This window comes from Marmota flaviventris, chromosome 2 (assembly GCF_047511675.1).
Source record: "Marmota flaviventris isolate mMarFla1 chromosome 2, mMarFla1.hap1, whole genome shotgun sequence".
Classification (NCBI taxonomy): Eukaryota; Metazoa; Chordata; class Mammalia; order Rodentia; family Sciuridae; genus Marmota; species Marmota flaviventris.
Genome location: NC_092499.1, coordinates 29,685,939 through 29,705,140, shown reverse-complemented (window position 1 = coordinate 29,705,140; position 19,202 = coordinate 29,685,939). Strand labels below are relative to the sequence as shown.

Sequence of the window (19,202 nt, the reverse complement as noted above, 5' to 3'; positions counted from 1 at the left end):
ATATATAAAATGAGGACTAGTTGAATAAATTGATATATCCAAACTATGATATACAACGTAGCTTTTAAAATTCTGAAGTGCTAAAACAAGAACACACTAGAATCCTGGAATATGGATTGGGATGTGGCTCAGTAGTAGAGAGCTTGCCTAGTATGCAGTGGGCATGAAGCTCCTGGGTTCAATTCTCAGCACTAGCTCCCCCCCCAAAAAAAAAAAAAAAAAAAAAAAACCTGGAATAGAGGGCAAATGTAGTTTGAAAAAAGAAATCTAAAGTTTTAATTGCTTTGATTTACTTTCAGAAACATTAATTATGTTGAAATTTCATTAAGTATAAAAGTAGAATGAAATTTTGTTTATCAAAGGAATTTTTAAAATGTTATCTATTTAAACATCAAAGATCCCATTCTTCTTTGAAGGCTTCCCTAATCCTCCAAAGCAAAGTCAAATGTTCCCTCCACTGTTCCCCAAATCACTCTTTAGCTATTTTTGTTATAGGAGTCATTATCCTACTGTTTTCTTCATAAGACTGAACTCCTTGAGGACAAAAACTAGGTCTTAAGCATTTCTAGCCTCTAAATACTTAGAATAGGTACTATTGCACAAACACTTGTAGAACATATACATTCAAATTTTACTTCAACTTTTAGAGACACTACACTACCTGGATTACTTTTTAAAACTCTCCCAGACTTGGTTTTATTTTCCTGCTTTAGGAGTGGAAGGAAGGACAAGAAGCAGAGAAAAACAAAGCTGAAAAGGCATAAAAAAGTTAAGAGTCACTGGTCGCCTATAATCCCAGTGGCTCTGGAGGCCAAGGCAGGAAGATCATGAGTTCAAAGCAACTTAGCAAGATGCTATGCAACTCAGTGTGACCCTGTCTTTAAATAAAAAATACAAAAAAAGGCTGGGGATGTGGGTCAGTGTTTAAGTGCCCCTGAGTTTAATCTTGGTACCAAAGGCGGGGGGAAAAAAAGTAAGAGTCCCTGAAAGTCATTTAAGCTCTTAAAATAGATTGGCTCAAATAATCTGAATGAGATTTAACTTTGATTATTCAATTCCTTAAGCCAATATTTTTTTTTCCTTAAACTGGGTTTTTGTTATCTGTAACTCTAAGAGTGCTAATTAAAACTGTGGAGAGAAGAATGAGTGGAAGAAATGAAGGCAAAAGTCCTTCAATAGCATCCATGATAATATTTGACAATGAAATTCATAATACTAGAAAGTGAAATAGACAATTTTGGGGATTACATTTTGGAGTAGCCTATAATCTGAAAGACACTACTACAGTTGAGGGCCTCTTGGAAGCTAATTTTCTAGCTAAAATTTACGACCAAAAGAAAACCTTTTTATGAGTTCACAAGATAGCTTCAATGGATATTTCAGGAAATTAGACAGTTGTGCCTTGGTTAACAGCTAACCTGATTTAACTTTATTAGCGACAGTTTCCTATGAGCAAAGATCTGTGGGTCTAGCCACAGTGTCATATTTATTGGGCCTACAATATCAATAATTAAATTTTGTGACTTTTTTTTCTATTTACCTATTAAATTGGTTACATAAATAGTGGCAGGTCTAAGTTCAAAAGTGCAAAAACCAGACTTAGAAGCCATCTATACTGAAGTAACAACTCAAGCCAGAAAACTTATTAAGTCTGCCAAAAGGAAGAGGTTCAACAAAGGTGCTTAACCTGGTACACAGATGAGCTTCAGGGGATCTATGCAGTCCTAAAATAATAGACAAAGTTGAATAAACATTCCTTTTTTTTTTTTGAGAATAGGGATCATTGCTTATATCAGATTCTAAAGAGCAGATAAGACTAACAACTGCTGATGTAAGGAAAGGAAATATTAAAGGAGAAATACACTGTGAAATGCACTTATATTAAGAAGTTAAAAGGAATCTATGAATTACTAAGTGCTATGTATGGATCATATTGCATTTAATCCTGATAGTAATCTTGTGAGGGACTGGAGTTGTGGCTCAGTGGTAGAGCACTTGCCTAGCATGTGTGAGGCCCTGGGTTTGATTCTCAGCACCACATATAAATAAATTAATAAAATAAAAGATCCATCAACATCTAAAAAAATATTTAAAAAAAATAATAATCTTGTGAGATGAGCATCAGCAGCCAATTTTGCAGATAAGAAAACTGAGAAAAGAAATTAAGGGGCTGGGGTTGTGGCTCAGTGGTAGAGCGCTTACCTCACATGTGCAAGACCCTGGGTTCGATCCTCAGCACCACATAGAAATAAATGAGTGAAGTATTGTGTCCAACTAATAATAAATAAATATTTAAAAGAAATTAAGGCTAGATATCCAAGCTACCACACTATAGTGAACTATAAGTCAAGTCATTTTAGGGCGGAGTGTACTCAGGAATAGAGTACTTGCCTAGCATGCACTCTGCTCTAGGTTTAATCCTCAGCCATGCCACCCCCCCACACACACACACAGTCATAAAAGGGGCTATCATTTCAGTTGCAATGTTGATCATGTCTTTCAGAGCGTATCTCTTTTCAGATCAAGAACAAACTTAGAAGATATTAATAAGAATAAAAATATGCAAAGCCAGGTGTAGTAGCACACATCTGTAATCCCAGCTACTCAGGAGTCTGAGGCAGGAACATTGCAAGTTGGGGAGGCCAGCTGGGACAACTCAGAAAGATCCTGCTTCAAAATTTAAAAAAAGGGCTGCAGATGGAGCTCAGTGGTAGAGCATATGCCTAGCATTCACAAGTCCTTAGGTTCAATCCCTGGTACCATGCAAAAGAAAAGAAAGTAAAAATATGCAATGTCTGATTAAATCAAATTATTTCTGAGGCTGACTAAATCTGAAAGCTTGGCAGTTTGGCAGACTCCCATTAATAACATCATAAAATTAACAGTTTAAGCCCCCAAAACTGGGGGGGAGGGGCAGCCAAAAGATAAAGTTTGGGAAATGGGCCAGTTTTAGCCTTTACAGTTGCTCTTCAACAAAAGCATAAAATCAAAAAACATTAGGTGTCAATAATCAATAAAATATGGGAATCCTGCCTAAATTATCCTTCTTTTTCACTAATACATTCTGGCTCCTAATCTAATACATATTTTTAAATAAAATACTTCCAGCTTATTGTCTATGTGAGCCAAAAAGAGTCACAAGTTCTTGCTGGGATCTTTTCCCCACTTCTAACAGCTTGGCACTCTCAGTAACAACTTTCATAGCAAGTATACATGATACTTTTTAAAGAATTTAATCTGAAGAAATAAAATCAAGAATTAATAAGTGGGATGGACTCAAACTAAAAAGCAAAAGAAACAATCAATGAGGTGAAAAGAGAGCCTACACTTGGGGAGCAAATTTTTGCCACATGTATGTCAGAGCACTAATCTCCAGAATATATAAAGAACTCAAAAAACTTAACACCAAAAAAAACAAACAACCCAATCAATAAATGGGCTAAGGAGTTGAACAGATACTTCTTAGAAGAAATACATTTGATCAACAAATGAAAAAATGTTCAACATCTCTAGGAATTAGAGAAATGCAAATCAAAACTACTCTAAGATTTCATCTCACACCAGTCAGAATGGCAGTTATCAAGAATACAAACAACAGTAAGTGTTGACGAGGATGTTGGGGGAAAAGGCACATTCATACATTGCTGGTGGGACTGCAAATTGGTGCAACCACTCTGGAAAGCAGTATCAAGATTCCTTAAGAAATCTTGGAATGGAACCACCATTTGACCCAGCTACCCCACTCCTTGGTCTATACCCAAAGGACTTAAAATCAGCATACTACAGTAATGCAGCCACTCCAATGTTTATAGAAGCTCAATTCACAATAGCTAAACCATGGAAGCAACCTAGATGCCCTTCAATAAATGAATGGATAATGAAATTGTGGTACATTGTAATGCATTCTGCTGTCATATATAAATAAATAAAACTACATAAAAATAAATAAATAAAAAGTACTTTAAATAAAAAAAAAAGAAATTGTGGTATAAGTACACAATGGAACATTACTCAGCATTAAAAGAGAATAAAATCATGGCATTTGCAGGTAAATGGCTGGAGTTGGAGAATATCATGCTAAGCGAAGTAAGCCAACACCAAAAAACCAATGTGAATGTTCTCTCTGATAAGTGGATGCTGATCCGTAATGGGGAACTCTGATGGGACAAAGGGGAGGGAAGGTATGGGGGCAGGAAAGATGATGGAATGAGATGGACATCATTACCCTAGGTACATATATGACTGTATATATAGTGCGATGCTACATAGTGCACAACCAGAGAAATGCAGTTGTGCTGTAATTGCGTACAATGAATCAAAATGCATTCTGCTGTCATATATACCTAATTAAAATAAACTAATTAATGAAAAAAATTAATCTGACACTTTTTAAATTAATTTTAAGGTATAGTTGACAAATATAAATTACATAATTTAGAGGATTACCGGGAAGATGGCGGTGAGGGGAATGCATTGCTCCCGTGTGCCGCGTCACTGTGCGGGAGAATGACGAGTTAGAACGGCTAAAGGCTATCTTGTTAGGAATTTCCAGCAAAAGTAGGGTGCTCTGAAACCTGGAGGAAGGATTTCCATCGCACGAGGATCGGCTACGGGGCTCAAACGCGAGAGATTTGTCCGCACGGAGGGTCACGCTGCTTGTTCGGCAAATTGCCCCGCGGCTAGAGTCTGTGGTGCGCGCTGGGAAACGAGGAGATAGCGACGCAGGGATACAGCGCTGCAGTTTCTGCGGGCTTCTGCCAGCTGTGCAAGCACCATACTCAGTGCTGAATTCTGGGTTTGAGACAGGGGAAGGAAGCGGTCCAATTCGGTTCTCCACACCAGTCAGACCACAGAGGAGGCCAGCGGCCACCATTTGGAGAGCTGACGTCACCATCCCTGCTTTCGACTGATCGCAGCTCATTCAGCCATAGAACAGGTAATTTCAGGCTGCCATTCGCCTGCGGCTCGCAGACAAATTACTCAGGCTCAGTGCTAAATAATCCGCAGAAACTGCTTCTTGGAGCCTGCTCTTATCAGAGCATGCACCAAGCATGGAGCGGCTGAGTTCCGGCTCCCGGAACTGCTCTGGCCCAGGGCTAAGGAGCCCACGGAAACTGCTTCTCGGTCCGGGTCCTGCTGAGTATTGTGGAGGTAAATACCAACCGAGCCTTCGTGGGCAGCGGCAACGGGACTGAGACGGGGCTTGTGAGGGCCGGTCAGGACTCACCCGTTGCTTTGGTCACCCGGCAAAGGGAACGAAATGCTGCCATTCGCATGGGATACCAACATGGCAGAGATCTGATGTCATCAGAAAGTGGCGGAGGAGAGAACTTCATCAATACCAGCGGCGACAGAAACAGTTGGTCTCCTGGTAGGGAGGGTGAGTCACAGACACCCGAGTCTCTCTCGCTTTGTCATCGAGCCAGAAGGGCGGAGCGGGGCCACCGCCTGCGCCCGGAGCAGGCCCAGCGGCCCACCGGTGTGGTGGTCACGTGACCCCAATTGGAGTGGGGGCGGAGCGGAGCCGCCACCCGTGCCCGCAGGGTGGGCAGACCTGCGACTGACCGGCAGAACAGACCCAGGGGTCCGCGGGCATGGTGGGAGGGGCAGGACAGAGCCGCCGCCCGCGCCTGCAAGGTAGGCAGACCTGCGACAGACCGGCGGATCAGGCCCAGCGGCCCGCCAGCGTGGTACACACGTCACCCAAATTGGAGTAGGGGCAGAGCAGAGCCGCCACCCGCGCCCGCAAGGTAGGCAGACCTGCGACCGACCGGAAGAACGGGCCCAGCGGTCCACGGGCGTGGTAGGAGGGCAGGGCAGAGCCGCCACCCGCGCCTGCAAGGTAGGCAGACCTGCGACAGACCGGCGGATCAGGCCCAGTGGCCTGCCGGCGTGGTACACACGTCACCCCAATTGGAGTAGGGGCAGAGCAGAGCCGCCACCCGTGCCCGAAAGGTGGGCAGACCTGCGACCGACCAGCGGAACAGGCCCAGTGGCCTGCCGGAGCGACACACACGTCACCCCATTTGGAGTAGGGGCAGAGCAGAGCCGCCGCCCGTGCCCGCAAGGTAGGCAGACCTGCGACTGACCGGTGGAACAGGCCCAGTGGCCTGCCGGCGTGGTACACACGTCACCCCAATTGGAGTAGAGGCAGAGCAGAGCCGCCACCCGCGCCCGAAAGGTGGGCAGACCTGCGACCAACCAGCAGAACAGGCCCAGTGGCCTGCCGGCGCGACAGACACGTCACCCCATTTGGAGTAGGGGCAGAGCAGAGCTTTCACCGGCGCCCGGGACAGGCCCAGCGGCCCGCCAGCACGGTAGTCACGTCACCCCAATTGGAGTAAGGGCAGAGCAGAGCCACCTCCCGTGCCCGGAATAAGCCCAGCGACCCGCCGGCATGGTAGACACGTCACCCCAATTGGAGTAAGGGCAGAGCAGAGCCGCTGCCCGCGCCTGCAAGGTAGGCAGACCTGCGACGGACTGGAAGAACAGGCCCAGGGGTCCGCGGGCGTGGTAGACACGTCACACCAATTGGAGGAGGGGCAGAGCAGAGCCGCTGCCCGCGCCTGCAAGGTAGGCAGACCGCCGCCCGACCCTGCAAGGGAGACTTTTCAACTATACAAGAGCAATATAAATATATAGGGGGAAAAAAATTTTCAAAAACATAACACTTTCACCAAGCAGAAAGAAATGCAAGCAGTATGAAAAGACAAGGAAAGAAAGGACCACAAGCAATGCAGGTCAACTCAACTTTAGAAGAGGTAACAGCTGCAGCAGATGGAATGTCAGATAAAGAATTCAGGATATACATGCTTCAGATGATCTGGAGTCTCAAGGAAGACATTAGACAGCAAAATCAGACAATGAAAGATCACTTCAACAATGAATTACACAAACAAATCCAAGAAGCAAAAGATCAACTATACAGGGAGATAGAGGTTATAAAAAACAAACAAACAGAAATCCTAGAAATGCAGGAAGCAATAAACCAAATTAAAAACTCAATTGAGAATACTACCAGCAGAGTAGAACACTTAGAAGATAGAACATCAGACAATGAAGACAAAGTATTTCAACTTGAAAAGAACATAGACAGCTCAGCAAGACTGTTAAGAAACCATGAGCAGAACATCCAAGAAATATGGGATAACATTAAGAGACCAAACTTAAGAGTCATTGGGATACAGGAAGGTATAGAGGTCCAAACCAAAGGAATGAGCAATCTATTCAATGAAATAATACGAGAAAACTTCCCAGACTTGAAGAATGAGACAGAATCCCAAATCCTAGAAGCCTACAGGACGCCGAATGTGCAAAATCATAAGAGATCCACACCTAGACACATTATAATGAAGATGCCCAACATACAGAATAAGGAGAGAATTTTAAAAGCTACAAGAGAAAGGAAGCAGATTACATTTAGGGGTAAGCCAATCAGGATAACAGCTGATCTTTCAACACAGACTCTGAAAGCTAGAAGATCCTGGAATAACATATTTCAAACACTGAAAGAAAATGGGTTCCAACCAAGAATTGTGTATCCAGCGAAATTAAGCTTCAGGATGGAAGATGAAATTAAAACCTTCCACGATAAACAAAAGTTAAAAGAATTTGCAGCTAGAAAACCATCTCTTCAAAACATCCTCGGCAAAACATTACAGGAAGAGGAAATGGAAAATAACAATGAAAACCAACAGTGGGAGGTAGGACAGTAAAGGGGGGAAAATAATCAAAGAGGAAAACAAACCATGTTTAGTAACAGAAATAAACAAATATGGCTGGAAGAACAACCCATATCTCAATAATAACCCTAAATGTTAATGGCTTAAACTCACCAATTAAGAGACACAGGCTAGTAGAATGGATCACAAAACAAGACCCAACAATATGCTGCCGACAGGAGACGCATTTGATAGGAAAAGACATACATAGGCTGAAGGTGAAAGGTTGGGAAAAATCATATCACTCATATGGACTTCGGAAACAAGCAGGTGTGTCCATACTCATATCAAATAAAATAGATTTCAAGCCAAAGTTAATCAAAAGGGATAAAGAGGGACACTACATACTGCTCAAGGGAACCATACACCAACAAGACATAACAATCATAAATATATATGCCCCAAACAATGGTGCAGCTATGTTCATCAAACAAACTCTTCTCAAGTTCAAGAGTCTAATAGACCACCATACAATAATCATGGGAGACTTCAACACACCTCTCTCGCCACTGGACAGATCTTCCAAACAAAAGTTGAATAAGGAAACTATAGAACTCAATAACACAATTAATAACCTAGACTTAATTGACATATATAGAATATACCACCCAACATCAAGCAGTTACACTTTTTTCTCAGCAGCACATGGATCCTTCTCAAAAACAGAGCATATATTATGTCACAGGGCAACTCTTGGACAATATAAAGGAGTAGAGATAATACCATGCATCTTATCTGATCATAATGGAATGAAACTGAAAATCAACGATAAAAGAAGGAAGGAAAAATCATGCATCACTTGGAGAATGAACAATAGGTTACTGAATGATCAATGGGTTATAGAAGACATCAAGGAGGAAATTAAAAAATTCTTAGAGATAAATGAAAACACAGACACAACATATCGGAATCTATGGGACACATTGAAAGCAGTTCTAAGAGGAAAACTCATTGCTTGGAGTTCATTCCTTAAAAAAAGAAAAAAACAACAAATAAATGATCTCATACTTCATCTCAAAATCCTAGAAAAAGAAGAGCAAAACAACAGCAAAAGAAGTAGAAGGCAAGAAATAATTAAAATCAGAGCTGAAATTAATGAAATCGAAACAAAAGAAACAATTGAAAAAATTGACAAAACTAAAAGTTGGTTCTTTGAAAAAATAAACAAAATCGACAGACCCTTAGCCATGCTAACGAAGAGAAGAGAGAGAACTCAAATTACTAGCATACGGGATGAAAAAGGCAATATCACAACAGACACTTCAGAAATACAGAAGATAATCAGAAATTATTTTGAATCCTTATACGCCAATAAATTAGAAGATAGTGAAGGCATCAATAAATTTCTTAAGTCATATGATCTGCCCAGATTGAGTCAGGAGGATATAGACAACCTAAACAGACCAATATCAATTGAGGAAATAGAAGAAAAGCCCAGGACCGGATGGGTATACAGCAGAGTTTTACAAAACCTTTAAAGAGGAACTAATACCAATACTTTTCAAGCTACTTCAGGAAATAGAAAAAGAGGGAGAACTTCCAAATTCATTCTACGAGGCCAACATCACCCTGATACCTAAACCAGACATAGACACTTCAAAGAAAGAAAACTACAGACCAATATCTCTAATGAACCTAGATGCAAAAATCCTCAATAAAATTCTGGCGAATCGGATACAAAAACATATCAAAAAAATTGTGCACCATGATCAAGTAGGATTCATCCCTGGGATGCAAGGCTGGTTCAATATACGGAAATCAGTAAATGTCATTCACCACATCAATAGACTTAAAAATAAGAACCATATGATCATCTCGATAGATGCGGAAAAAGCATTCGACAAAGTACAGCATCACTTTATGTTCAAAACTCTAGAAAAACTAGGGATAACAGGAACATACCTCAATATTGTAAAAGCAATCTATGCTAAGCCTCAGGCTAGCATCATTCTGAATGGAGAAAAATTGAAGGCATTCCCTCTAAAATCTGGAACAAGACAGGGATGCCCTCTCTCACCACTTCTGTTCAACATAGTTCTCGAAACACTGGCCAGAGCAATTAGACAGACGAAAGAAATTAAAGGCATCAAAATAGGAAAAGAAGAACTTAAATTATCACTATTTGCAGAAGACATGATTCTATACCTAGCAGACCCAAAAGGGTCTACAAAGAAACTATTAGAGCTAATAAATGAATTCAGCAAAGTGGCAGGATATAAAATCAACATGCATAAATCAAAGGCATTCCTGTATATCAGCGACAAATCCTCTGAAATGGAAATGAGGACAACCACTCCATTCACAATATCCTCAAAAAAAATAAAATACTTGGGAATCAACCTAACAAAAGAGGTGAAAGACTTATACAATGAAAACTACAGAACCCTAAAGAGAGAAATAGAAGAAGATCTTAGAAGATGGAAAAATATACCCTGTTCATGGATAGGCAGAACTAACATCATCAAAATGGCGATATTACCAAAAGTTCTCTATAGGTTTAATGCAATGCCAATCAAAATCCCAACGGCATTTCTTGTAGAAATAGAGAAAGCAATCATGAAATTCATATGGAAAAATAAACGACCCAGAATAGCAAAAACAACTCTAAGCAGGAAGTGTGAATCAGGCGGTATAGCGATACCAGACTTCAAACTATACTACAGAGCAATAGTAACAAAAACAGCATGGTACTGGTACCAAAACAGGCGGGTGGACCAATGGTACAGAATGGAGGACACAGAAACCAATCCACAAAACTACAACTATCTTATATTTGATAAAGGGGCTAAAAGCATGCAATGGAGGAAGGATAGCATCTTCAACAAATGGTGCTGGGAAAACTGGAAATCCATATGCGACAAAATGAAACTGAATCCCTTTCTCTCGCCATGCACAAAAGTTAATTCAAAATGGATCAAGGAGCTTGATATCAAATCAGAGACACGCCGTCTGATAGAAGAAAAAGTTGGCTACGATCTACATACTGTGGGGTCGGGCTCCAAATTCCTCAATAGGACACCCATAGCACAAAAGTTAATAACTAGAATCAACAAATGGGACTTACTCAAACTAAAAAGTTTTTTCTCAGCAAAAGATACAATAAGAGAGGTAAATAGAGAGCCTATATCCTGGGAACAAATCTTTACTCCTCACACTTCAGATAGAGCCCTAATATCCAGAGTATACAAAGAGCTCAAAAAATTAGACAATAAGAGAACAAACAACCCAATCAACAAATGGGCCAAGGATCTGAACAGACACTTCTCAGAGGAGAACATACAATCAATCAACAAGTACATGAAAAAATGCTCACCATCTCTAGCAGTCAGAGAAATGCAAATCAAAACCACCCTAAGATACCATCTCACTCCAGTAAGATTGGCAGCCATTAGGAAGTCAAACAACAACAAGTGCTGGCGAGGATGTGGGGAAAAGGGTACACTTGTACATTGCTGGTGGGACTGCATATTGGTGCAGCCAATTTGGAAAGAAGTATGGAGATCTCTTGGAAAGCTGGGAATGGAACCACCATTTGACCCAGCTATTCCCCTTCTCGGTCTATTCCCTAAAGACCTAAAAAGAGCATGCTACAGGGACACTGCTACATCGATGTTCATAGCAGCACAATTCACAATAGCAAGACTGTGGAACCAACCTAGATGCCCTTCAATAGATGAATGGATAAAAAAAAAATGTGGCATTTATACACAATGGAGTATTACTCTGCATTAAAAAATGACAAAATCATAGAATTTGCAGGGAAATGGATGGCATTAGAGCAGATTATGCTAAGTGAAGCTAGCCAATCCCTAAAAAACAAATGCCAAATGTCTTCTTTGATATAAGGAGAGTAACTAAGAACAGAGTAGGGACGAAGAGCATGAGAAGAAGATTAACATTAAACAGGGATGAGAGGTGGGAGGGAAAGGGAGAGAGAAGGGAAATTGCATGGAAATGGAAGGAGACCCTCAGGGTTATACAAAATTACATACAAGAGGAAGTGAGGGGAAAGGGAAAAATAATACAAGGGGGAGAAATGAATGACAGTAGAGGGGGTAGAGAGAGAAGAGGGGAGGGTAGGGTAGGGGAGGGGGGATAGTAGAGGATAGGAAAGGCAGCAGAATAGAACAGACACTAGTATGGCAATATGTAAATCAATGGATGTGTAACTGATGTGATTCTGCAATCTGTATATGGGGTAAAAATGGGAGTTCATAACCCACTTGAATCAAAGTGTGAAATATGATATATCAAGAACTATGTAAATGTTTTGAACAACCAATAATAAAAAATTTAAAAAAATAAATAAATAAATTACATAATTTATGGTATATATTGTGATGTTTTGATAAATGTATACATTGTGAAATGGTTAAATCAAGCTAATTAACATTCATCATCTCACATATTTATCATTTTTTGTTATGAGAATGCTTAAGATATATTCTTCACAATTTTAAATATACATTAACTCCAGTTACAATGCTACATAAGAGACCTCCAAAATTCATTCGTACCATCTAACTGAAAATTTGTGCCTTCTGACATCTCCCCAATTCTCCACTCCTACCCCAAACCCTGGTAACTACCATTCTCCTGTTTCTACAAAATTTGACTTCTCTAGAGTCCATATATAAGTGAGATCTTGAAGTATTTGTCTTTCTGTGCCTGGCTTATTTCATTTAGCCTAACACCTTCCACTTAGCCTACCTAACATCTATGATGTTGCAAATGTCAGAATTTCCTTCTTTTTAAAAGCTGACTGGTATTACCAAGGTGTACATATTCTACATTTTTTAAAAAAGAATTTAAACTTTATTTTGTATTTGTTTTTTAAGTGGTGCTGAGGATCGAACCCAGTGCCTCACCGGTGCTAGGCAAGCACTCTACCACTGAGCCACAACCCCAGTAGTATTCTACATTTTTTATCCATTCATTTATCAATAGACACTTAGGTTGATTCCACATCTTGGCTATTATGAAGAAATCTTGCAATGAATCTTAAGATTTTTTAAAATGGTGTTTTAATGATACATGCCAGAGATAAGCAATGAATTATAATCTAATCATTCATACAGGGATTAAAAGTAGGTACTCACAAATATAGTCACACATGATGCTGAATGTGTTCTAAGGACAAAGTATGGTTTCTCGTGTTTCAACATCTCAGTTGCCTGTAATTTTTGTTTCAACATCTCAGTTATCTGTAGTTTGCTTGTTTTCTGTTTGGTGCTGTGGACTAAACCCAGGAGCCTTATGCATACAAGTGTTATACCACTAAGCTACATCCCTAACCGTAATTTTTTTAATGTATGGACCTTTATTTTATTCATTTATTTCTATGCAGTGTTGAGAATTGAACCCAGTGCCTCACACATGCTAGGCAAACGCTCTACCACTGAGCCACAGCCTCAGCCCCCTGTTTTTTTTTTTTTAATGTAAAAAACAGGTATAGCACCACATTCCTGTAATTCCAGGTACTAGAGAGGGTGAGGCAGCAAGATTGCAAGTTACAGGACAGCCTCAGCAATTTAGTGAGATCCTAACTCAAAATAAAATGAAATAAAAAGGGCTGAGGATGTAGTTCAGTGGTGAAGCACCTCTGGATTCAATCCCTAGTACAGTTAAGGGGAAAAAAAAAAAAAAAAAAAATATATATATATATATATATATATATATATATATATATATATGTATGTATGTATATATAAATATACATATATATTGTTGAAGAAAATGCAGGTGAACTGAGTTCTAGGATGGCTAGACAGATATCATGGGTTAACAAATAACTTTAACAGCTGTTTTCCTCTATACATAGAAAACCTATATCCATTCAGGGAAAGAAAACTAGTAATAGCCTTTTTAGAAGTTTTGCAATATGCATCTGAAAACTTTAAAAATTAACACATACCTAGTGTTTATCATACAGAAGACATAAAACAAATACCTAGAATTTATCATATAGAAATCATCAGATCAATCAGATAATTTATTGATACTGCTGGTCCAAGAACCAAACAGAACCAATGTTGTATACAGACAGTGGACTTCTGTGATGTCATTAAATATGAAATAGGTCTATATTCCTATTCAGTGGCATACTGATAAAGTGGCTCAGGAAGGAGTTTGGTAGGGAGGAGAAAGCCCTGATTTGTAGCATTTGTTAAATTTCATGATATAACTACTCTCATATGGCTGATACCAAGCTACCAACAATGTGGGTTTCCCTAGTTGTTGGCTTTGGTAAGCCAGTCCTAACTGGCTCAAGCCACAACCTAGAAAAACATCTAAAGGTGTATAATGAAATGGTAATAGCATTTATCTTTGGAGGAATGTAGTAATTTTATTTTTGCTTTGGTTTTCCATTTTTAATTGTTTTATGAGCATTCTTAATTTTATAATAAAAAGCTACTAACATTTTGAGAAACAAAATGAAGTTATTAATTTAGAGTTTCATATAGCTGAAATTGACCAGCCTATCAGAGTGGATCTAAGGGCTGGGGTTATGGCTCAGTGTTAGAGTGCTTGCCTAGCATGTGTAAGGTACTGTGTTCGATAACCAGCACCGCATATAAAGAAAGAACAAAATAAAGGTTCATCAACATCTAAAAAAATATTTTTTTAAAAAAAGTGGATCTAAGTACATTCTTTCACTTTACTATGCTAACCTGGCCTTGCCAAAGTGGAAAATAAAAAATAAATACATAAAAGGAAGGAAGGAAGGAAGGCAGGAAGGAAGGAAGGAAGGCAGGAAGGAAGGAAGGAGAATAAAAGCTCAACTGGGAAGTCTTTGAACTGCCGTCTTGGAACATCAAGGGCTAATACCTTTTTATAAAATGGGGTGTTAATAGCTGCCCTAGAATCCAAGCAGAAAACAGCCTAATCTTAGCCTAATCTGCAACTTTATAAAAACCAGTTTCACAAAGGGAGCATGAGCCTACTACTCCCTTTAGCTCTGGCACATCAAAAATGTAAACTTGATTAATAGTTTACCAACATAAATATTCCATGACTAATATTAAATAACTTAAAGCCATAAAATGGAATGATACATATATATTACATGGTGATATAGAAAAACACAGGGAAATGGTCATAAATTATTATGAAGGGAAAAATGTAAATTGTGCATATGATCCCATTGATTAACAAATACATGTTTGTGTATATGTACATGTATGACTTGGGTACATGTTAACTTTTATAAGTTAACATTATGTACAAAGTCATATGTGTACATGTACTTTTATAAATTAACATGTAGGGGAAATACAAATCTAAAAAGCAAATGAAGAGATGCTCAATTCTCATTCTCAATATGAGAAATATAAATGAAAAAAACTATTACACCCATCAAATTGGCAAAGCTAAACAGATGGATAAGACCAAATGTTGATGAGTATTTAGGGAATTGGGAACCCTAACACACTATTTGTGGGAGCATAACCCGGGCAACCATTCTGGAATACAATCTGATAATATTTAGTAAAATTAAGTATGTATATGAGCCACAAGTCAGCAATTCCTTTCCTTGGTATGTACTACAGAGAAATCTTTGCATAATAAGGGTTATGTATAACAACATTCATAGTAATACTAGTTGTGTTAGCAGTTTTCAAAGGATACTTAGTGCAATAATTTGGATATGGAATGTCACCCAAAGGCCCATGTGTTAAAGGCTTAGTCCCCAGGTTGGCTCTATTAGAAAGTGGTGGTGGAGACACTGGGATTGTGGCTCAGAGGTAGAGCGCTCACCTACCATGCGTGAGGCACTGGATTTGATCCTAAGCACCACATAAAAATGAAATAAGGATATTGTGTCTACCTACCTAAAAAAAGAAAAAGAAACGAAAGTGGTGGTGGAACCTTTAAGAGGTGAAGCCAAAAGGGAGGAAGTTACCTCATCAGAGGCATGCCTTGAAGGGGATTTGGAACCCCAGTCCCCTCCTGTCTCTGTCTCTCTTCTCAGGCATTATTAGGTGAACAGAACTCCTCTACCACATGCTCCTGTCAAGAGCATGTCTTCCAAGGGCCAAAGTAACAGGGCCAAGCAACAATGGATGGAAACTGAACTAAAATAAACCTTTCCTCCTTTGAAGTCGATTCTCTTGGTATTTTGATCTAGTAATGAAAAGCTGATGAATATAGAGAAATGCATAAAATGTATAAATGCATTTATAATGAAATATTATTCAAGTCAGTTGTTGTAAACCAGATTTGTAAATAAATGTTTAAATCTTAAACAGTACTGAGCAAAAAGGAAAAAGTTATATTCACAGGAAAATACCATTATACAGATTTAAAACAAAATATGAAGATATTTTTAAAATATGTATATACCTATATTAAACATATTAAATACATTAAAAATTTTAAATGTACTAAATTGGGGATACATAAGAAAAAATAATAAAAACAAGAAGATGGTACAAAAACCTGCACATGGCTCTTTACAGCAATTTTATTCCTAATTGCTAAAACTTGGAAGCAGCCAAGATGTCCTTTAGTAGATCAACAGATAAACAAACTGTGGTACACCCAGACAACAGATTATTTAATTCAGTGCTAAAAAGAAATGAACTCTTAAGCCATGGAAAGGTATAAAAGAACTTTAAATGCATATTACCAAGTGGAAAAAGTCAATCCAAAAAAGCTACATACTGTATGATTCCAACTGTATGACATTCTGGAAAAAGCAAAACTATGGAGACAGTAAAAGGATCAGTAGTTGCCAGAGGTTAGGGGAGAGAAAGGGAAGAATAGGTGAAGCACAGACAATTTTTAGGGCAGTGGAACTAGTCAGTAAGATAGGTGGATGTGGGGTATAATACATTCATGAAAATCCACAGAATGTATAACGCCAAGAGTGAAGCCTAATGTACACTATAGACTTTGGGTAATAATGAGGTATCAATACTCTGAACTATTTATATGGTTTTCTGATATACAGCTTGGAGAGCCTTTGAAATCTCTGGAATGATGTGTATTTTTGTATGCAAATGAGATAGCTTCAAGATGGGGGCTGGTCACTAGAAAGAGCAAGGCATGATTAGAGAGTTGGGACTTTCAGCCCTATCCCTCAACATCAGAGAAGGGAGTGGGGCCAAAGGGCAACCTGACAGCAATGGCCAATGATTTAGTCAGTCATACCTATATAATGAAATCTCCACCAAAAAAAAAAAAAACAGGGTTCAGAGTTTCTGGAGGTTCCTGGAGAGGCAAGTCTGAAGACGGCATGGGAGATCTAGGTCCCTTTTCCACACACTTTGCCCTGTATACCTCTTCCATCAGCCGGTTCATCTGTATCCTTTGTAATACTCTTTATAATAAATCTGTACAGGTAAGTAAAGTGTTTCCCAAAGTCCTGTGAGCTGCTTTAGCAAATTAATTAAATCTAAGGACGGGGTCTTGGGAATGTGAATTTATACCCAGTCAGAAACACAGGTCACAACCTGGGGTTTGCTACTGAGATCTTAAGTGAAGGTACAATCTTGCAGGATTAATGCTCAAACTATGATCTGACACCATCTCCAGATGTTAAACTATATGACACAAAGTTGGTGTTCACAGCAGAACTAATGGATTGCTGATGGAGAGAAATCTTCACATTTTGGACTACAGATGCTGTTGTATTTTGTGCAAGAGTAGGGAAACACTTTGGTTTCTTTTTTTCACCATGTTTCATATAATACCATTCTTGTGGGGGATACTGATGGTAGGAAACACCGCCTGTGAAGACAGGGGATATATAGGAGCTCTCTGTACTTTGTACTTCATTTCACTGATAACCTAAAACTGGTAGTGCAGGTAGTCAGCTAAAGATGAGCAGGAATGAGAGAAGGGGGAAACAAGAAGCGGGGCAGCTGTAAAAGGGCCCATGACCAGCAACTGACCTAGAGGACTCAATACCCATCATGTTATCCGATAAGGAAGGACATAAATTCCCCCCCCCTTTATGGGTGGGGCTATGTAAGAAATCTGTCTTAGGAAGGTGGGCCGGCTACTTAGCCACTGAGTAGCACCACCAATCTCCCCCCACATTTCAGCAAAGGGGCCCATCACACTTCTTCGGAGATTTATGAGTATACATCATGCTCCCAAGGTTGTGCATGTGCCCACAAGCTGCTCCAAAGGTCAGTTGACTGATGTATTACCTTCCACTAGTTGTGCCAGGCAAAAAAGGGCGAAGTGACTTAAATACACAGGGAAATGCCTTCAGTATTCTCAGAGTGCAGGCTTATGACTTACCTCTGAGATGGCAACAGCTGAACAAGTGCCAGGCCTGAAATGGCTTCTCTAAGGTTTTCCACCTGCATCTTAACAAAAGCCCAAAGCCTAATCACTATGGAGCATTTCGGTCTGCCCCTCTCCCCCGCCACCCCTCTCTGGGTTATATCTCACTTTCTCTTGCCTTTCCCTCACCTTCCAATATCCCTGCTCAGATTACTATCCTGCCTTGCTGTACTTCTGTTTCCTAGTAAGGATGATTGCTCTAATCTTAAACAATGCACCCAAGGACCAAAGCTCACTCCACAGTTAAAAACTTTCAACCTCCAGTAAGAAATGTGTTCTAATAAAAATAATAAGTGTTCTTAAAAAATTAAGTCTTCAAAAACAAATGGTGGAGTTTTGTTGCCACTGGTGGGCATAATCCGTGGCTTGTTTCTGGCGGGCCCTTTTAGCTCTATTTGTCGCCTGTGCCCAGAACCTCAGGGCCAAGCAGCATGACATCCACCTTAGAAAACCATATCAACCAAACTCTTGCTGCTATTACTTCTGATGGGAGAATGATTGTGGGAACACTGAAAGGTTTTGACCAGACCATTAATTTGATTTTGGATGAAAGCCATGAATAGCTTTTCACAGGGAGTAGAACAAGTGGTACTAGGGCTATATATTGTAAGAAGTGACAATGTTGCAGTCATTGGAGAAACTGATGAAGAGACAGATTCTGTGCTTGACTTGGGGAATACTGGAGCAAAACATCTAAATGCTGTAGCACACTGAGTAAAAACTACATGCATTGGATATCTAAGTCTTGTACAGAAACCAATCATTTTGAGGAAAATGTTTGGAATTTTTAGGAACGTGTAAAATTGTGAATTTTGACTTCATATTGATTCACTATAATATGTAAATTAAAATATTTCTACATTTTTATTGAAAAAATATTTTGCCTAAATTTAAAAAAAAAGATGATGGGGGAAGGGGAAGGGTGTGTATTTAGTATACACAAGGCCCTAGACTCAATTCTCAGAACCAAAAAAAAAAATATTTTTTTAATACAATAAAAAATAGGCTGGGTTTGTAGCTCAGTTGTGGAACATTTCGCTAGCATGTGCAAGGACCTAGGATCAATCCCCAGCAAGGCCCTAGGATCAATCCCCAGCACAACCCATAGTGATTAATAATATATGAGCCAATAAGGATTAACAGGCTATAGACAGGAAAAAAGTGCAAATCTGGAAGTATGAAAAG

General features: G+C 39.5%; 1 protein-coding gene and 1 pseudogene across 5 annotated transcripts in view; one reads left to right on the top strand and one right to left on the bottom strand.

Annotated features, from left to right (window-relative positions):
• The window catches only part of Numb (NUMB endocytic adaptor protein), a 178,292-nt gene that overhangs the window by 110,141 nt on the left and 48,949 nt on the right, over window positions 1-19,202 (bottom strand). The window lies entirely within an intron of this gene.
• On the top strand, window positions 18,449-18,731 carry LOC114083962 (U6 snRNA-associated Sm-like protein LSm8; annotated as a pseudogene).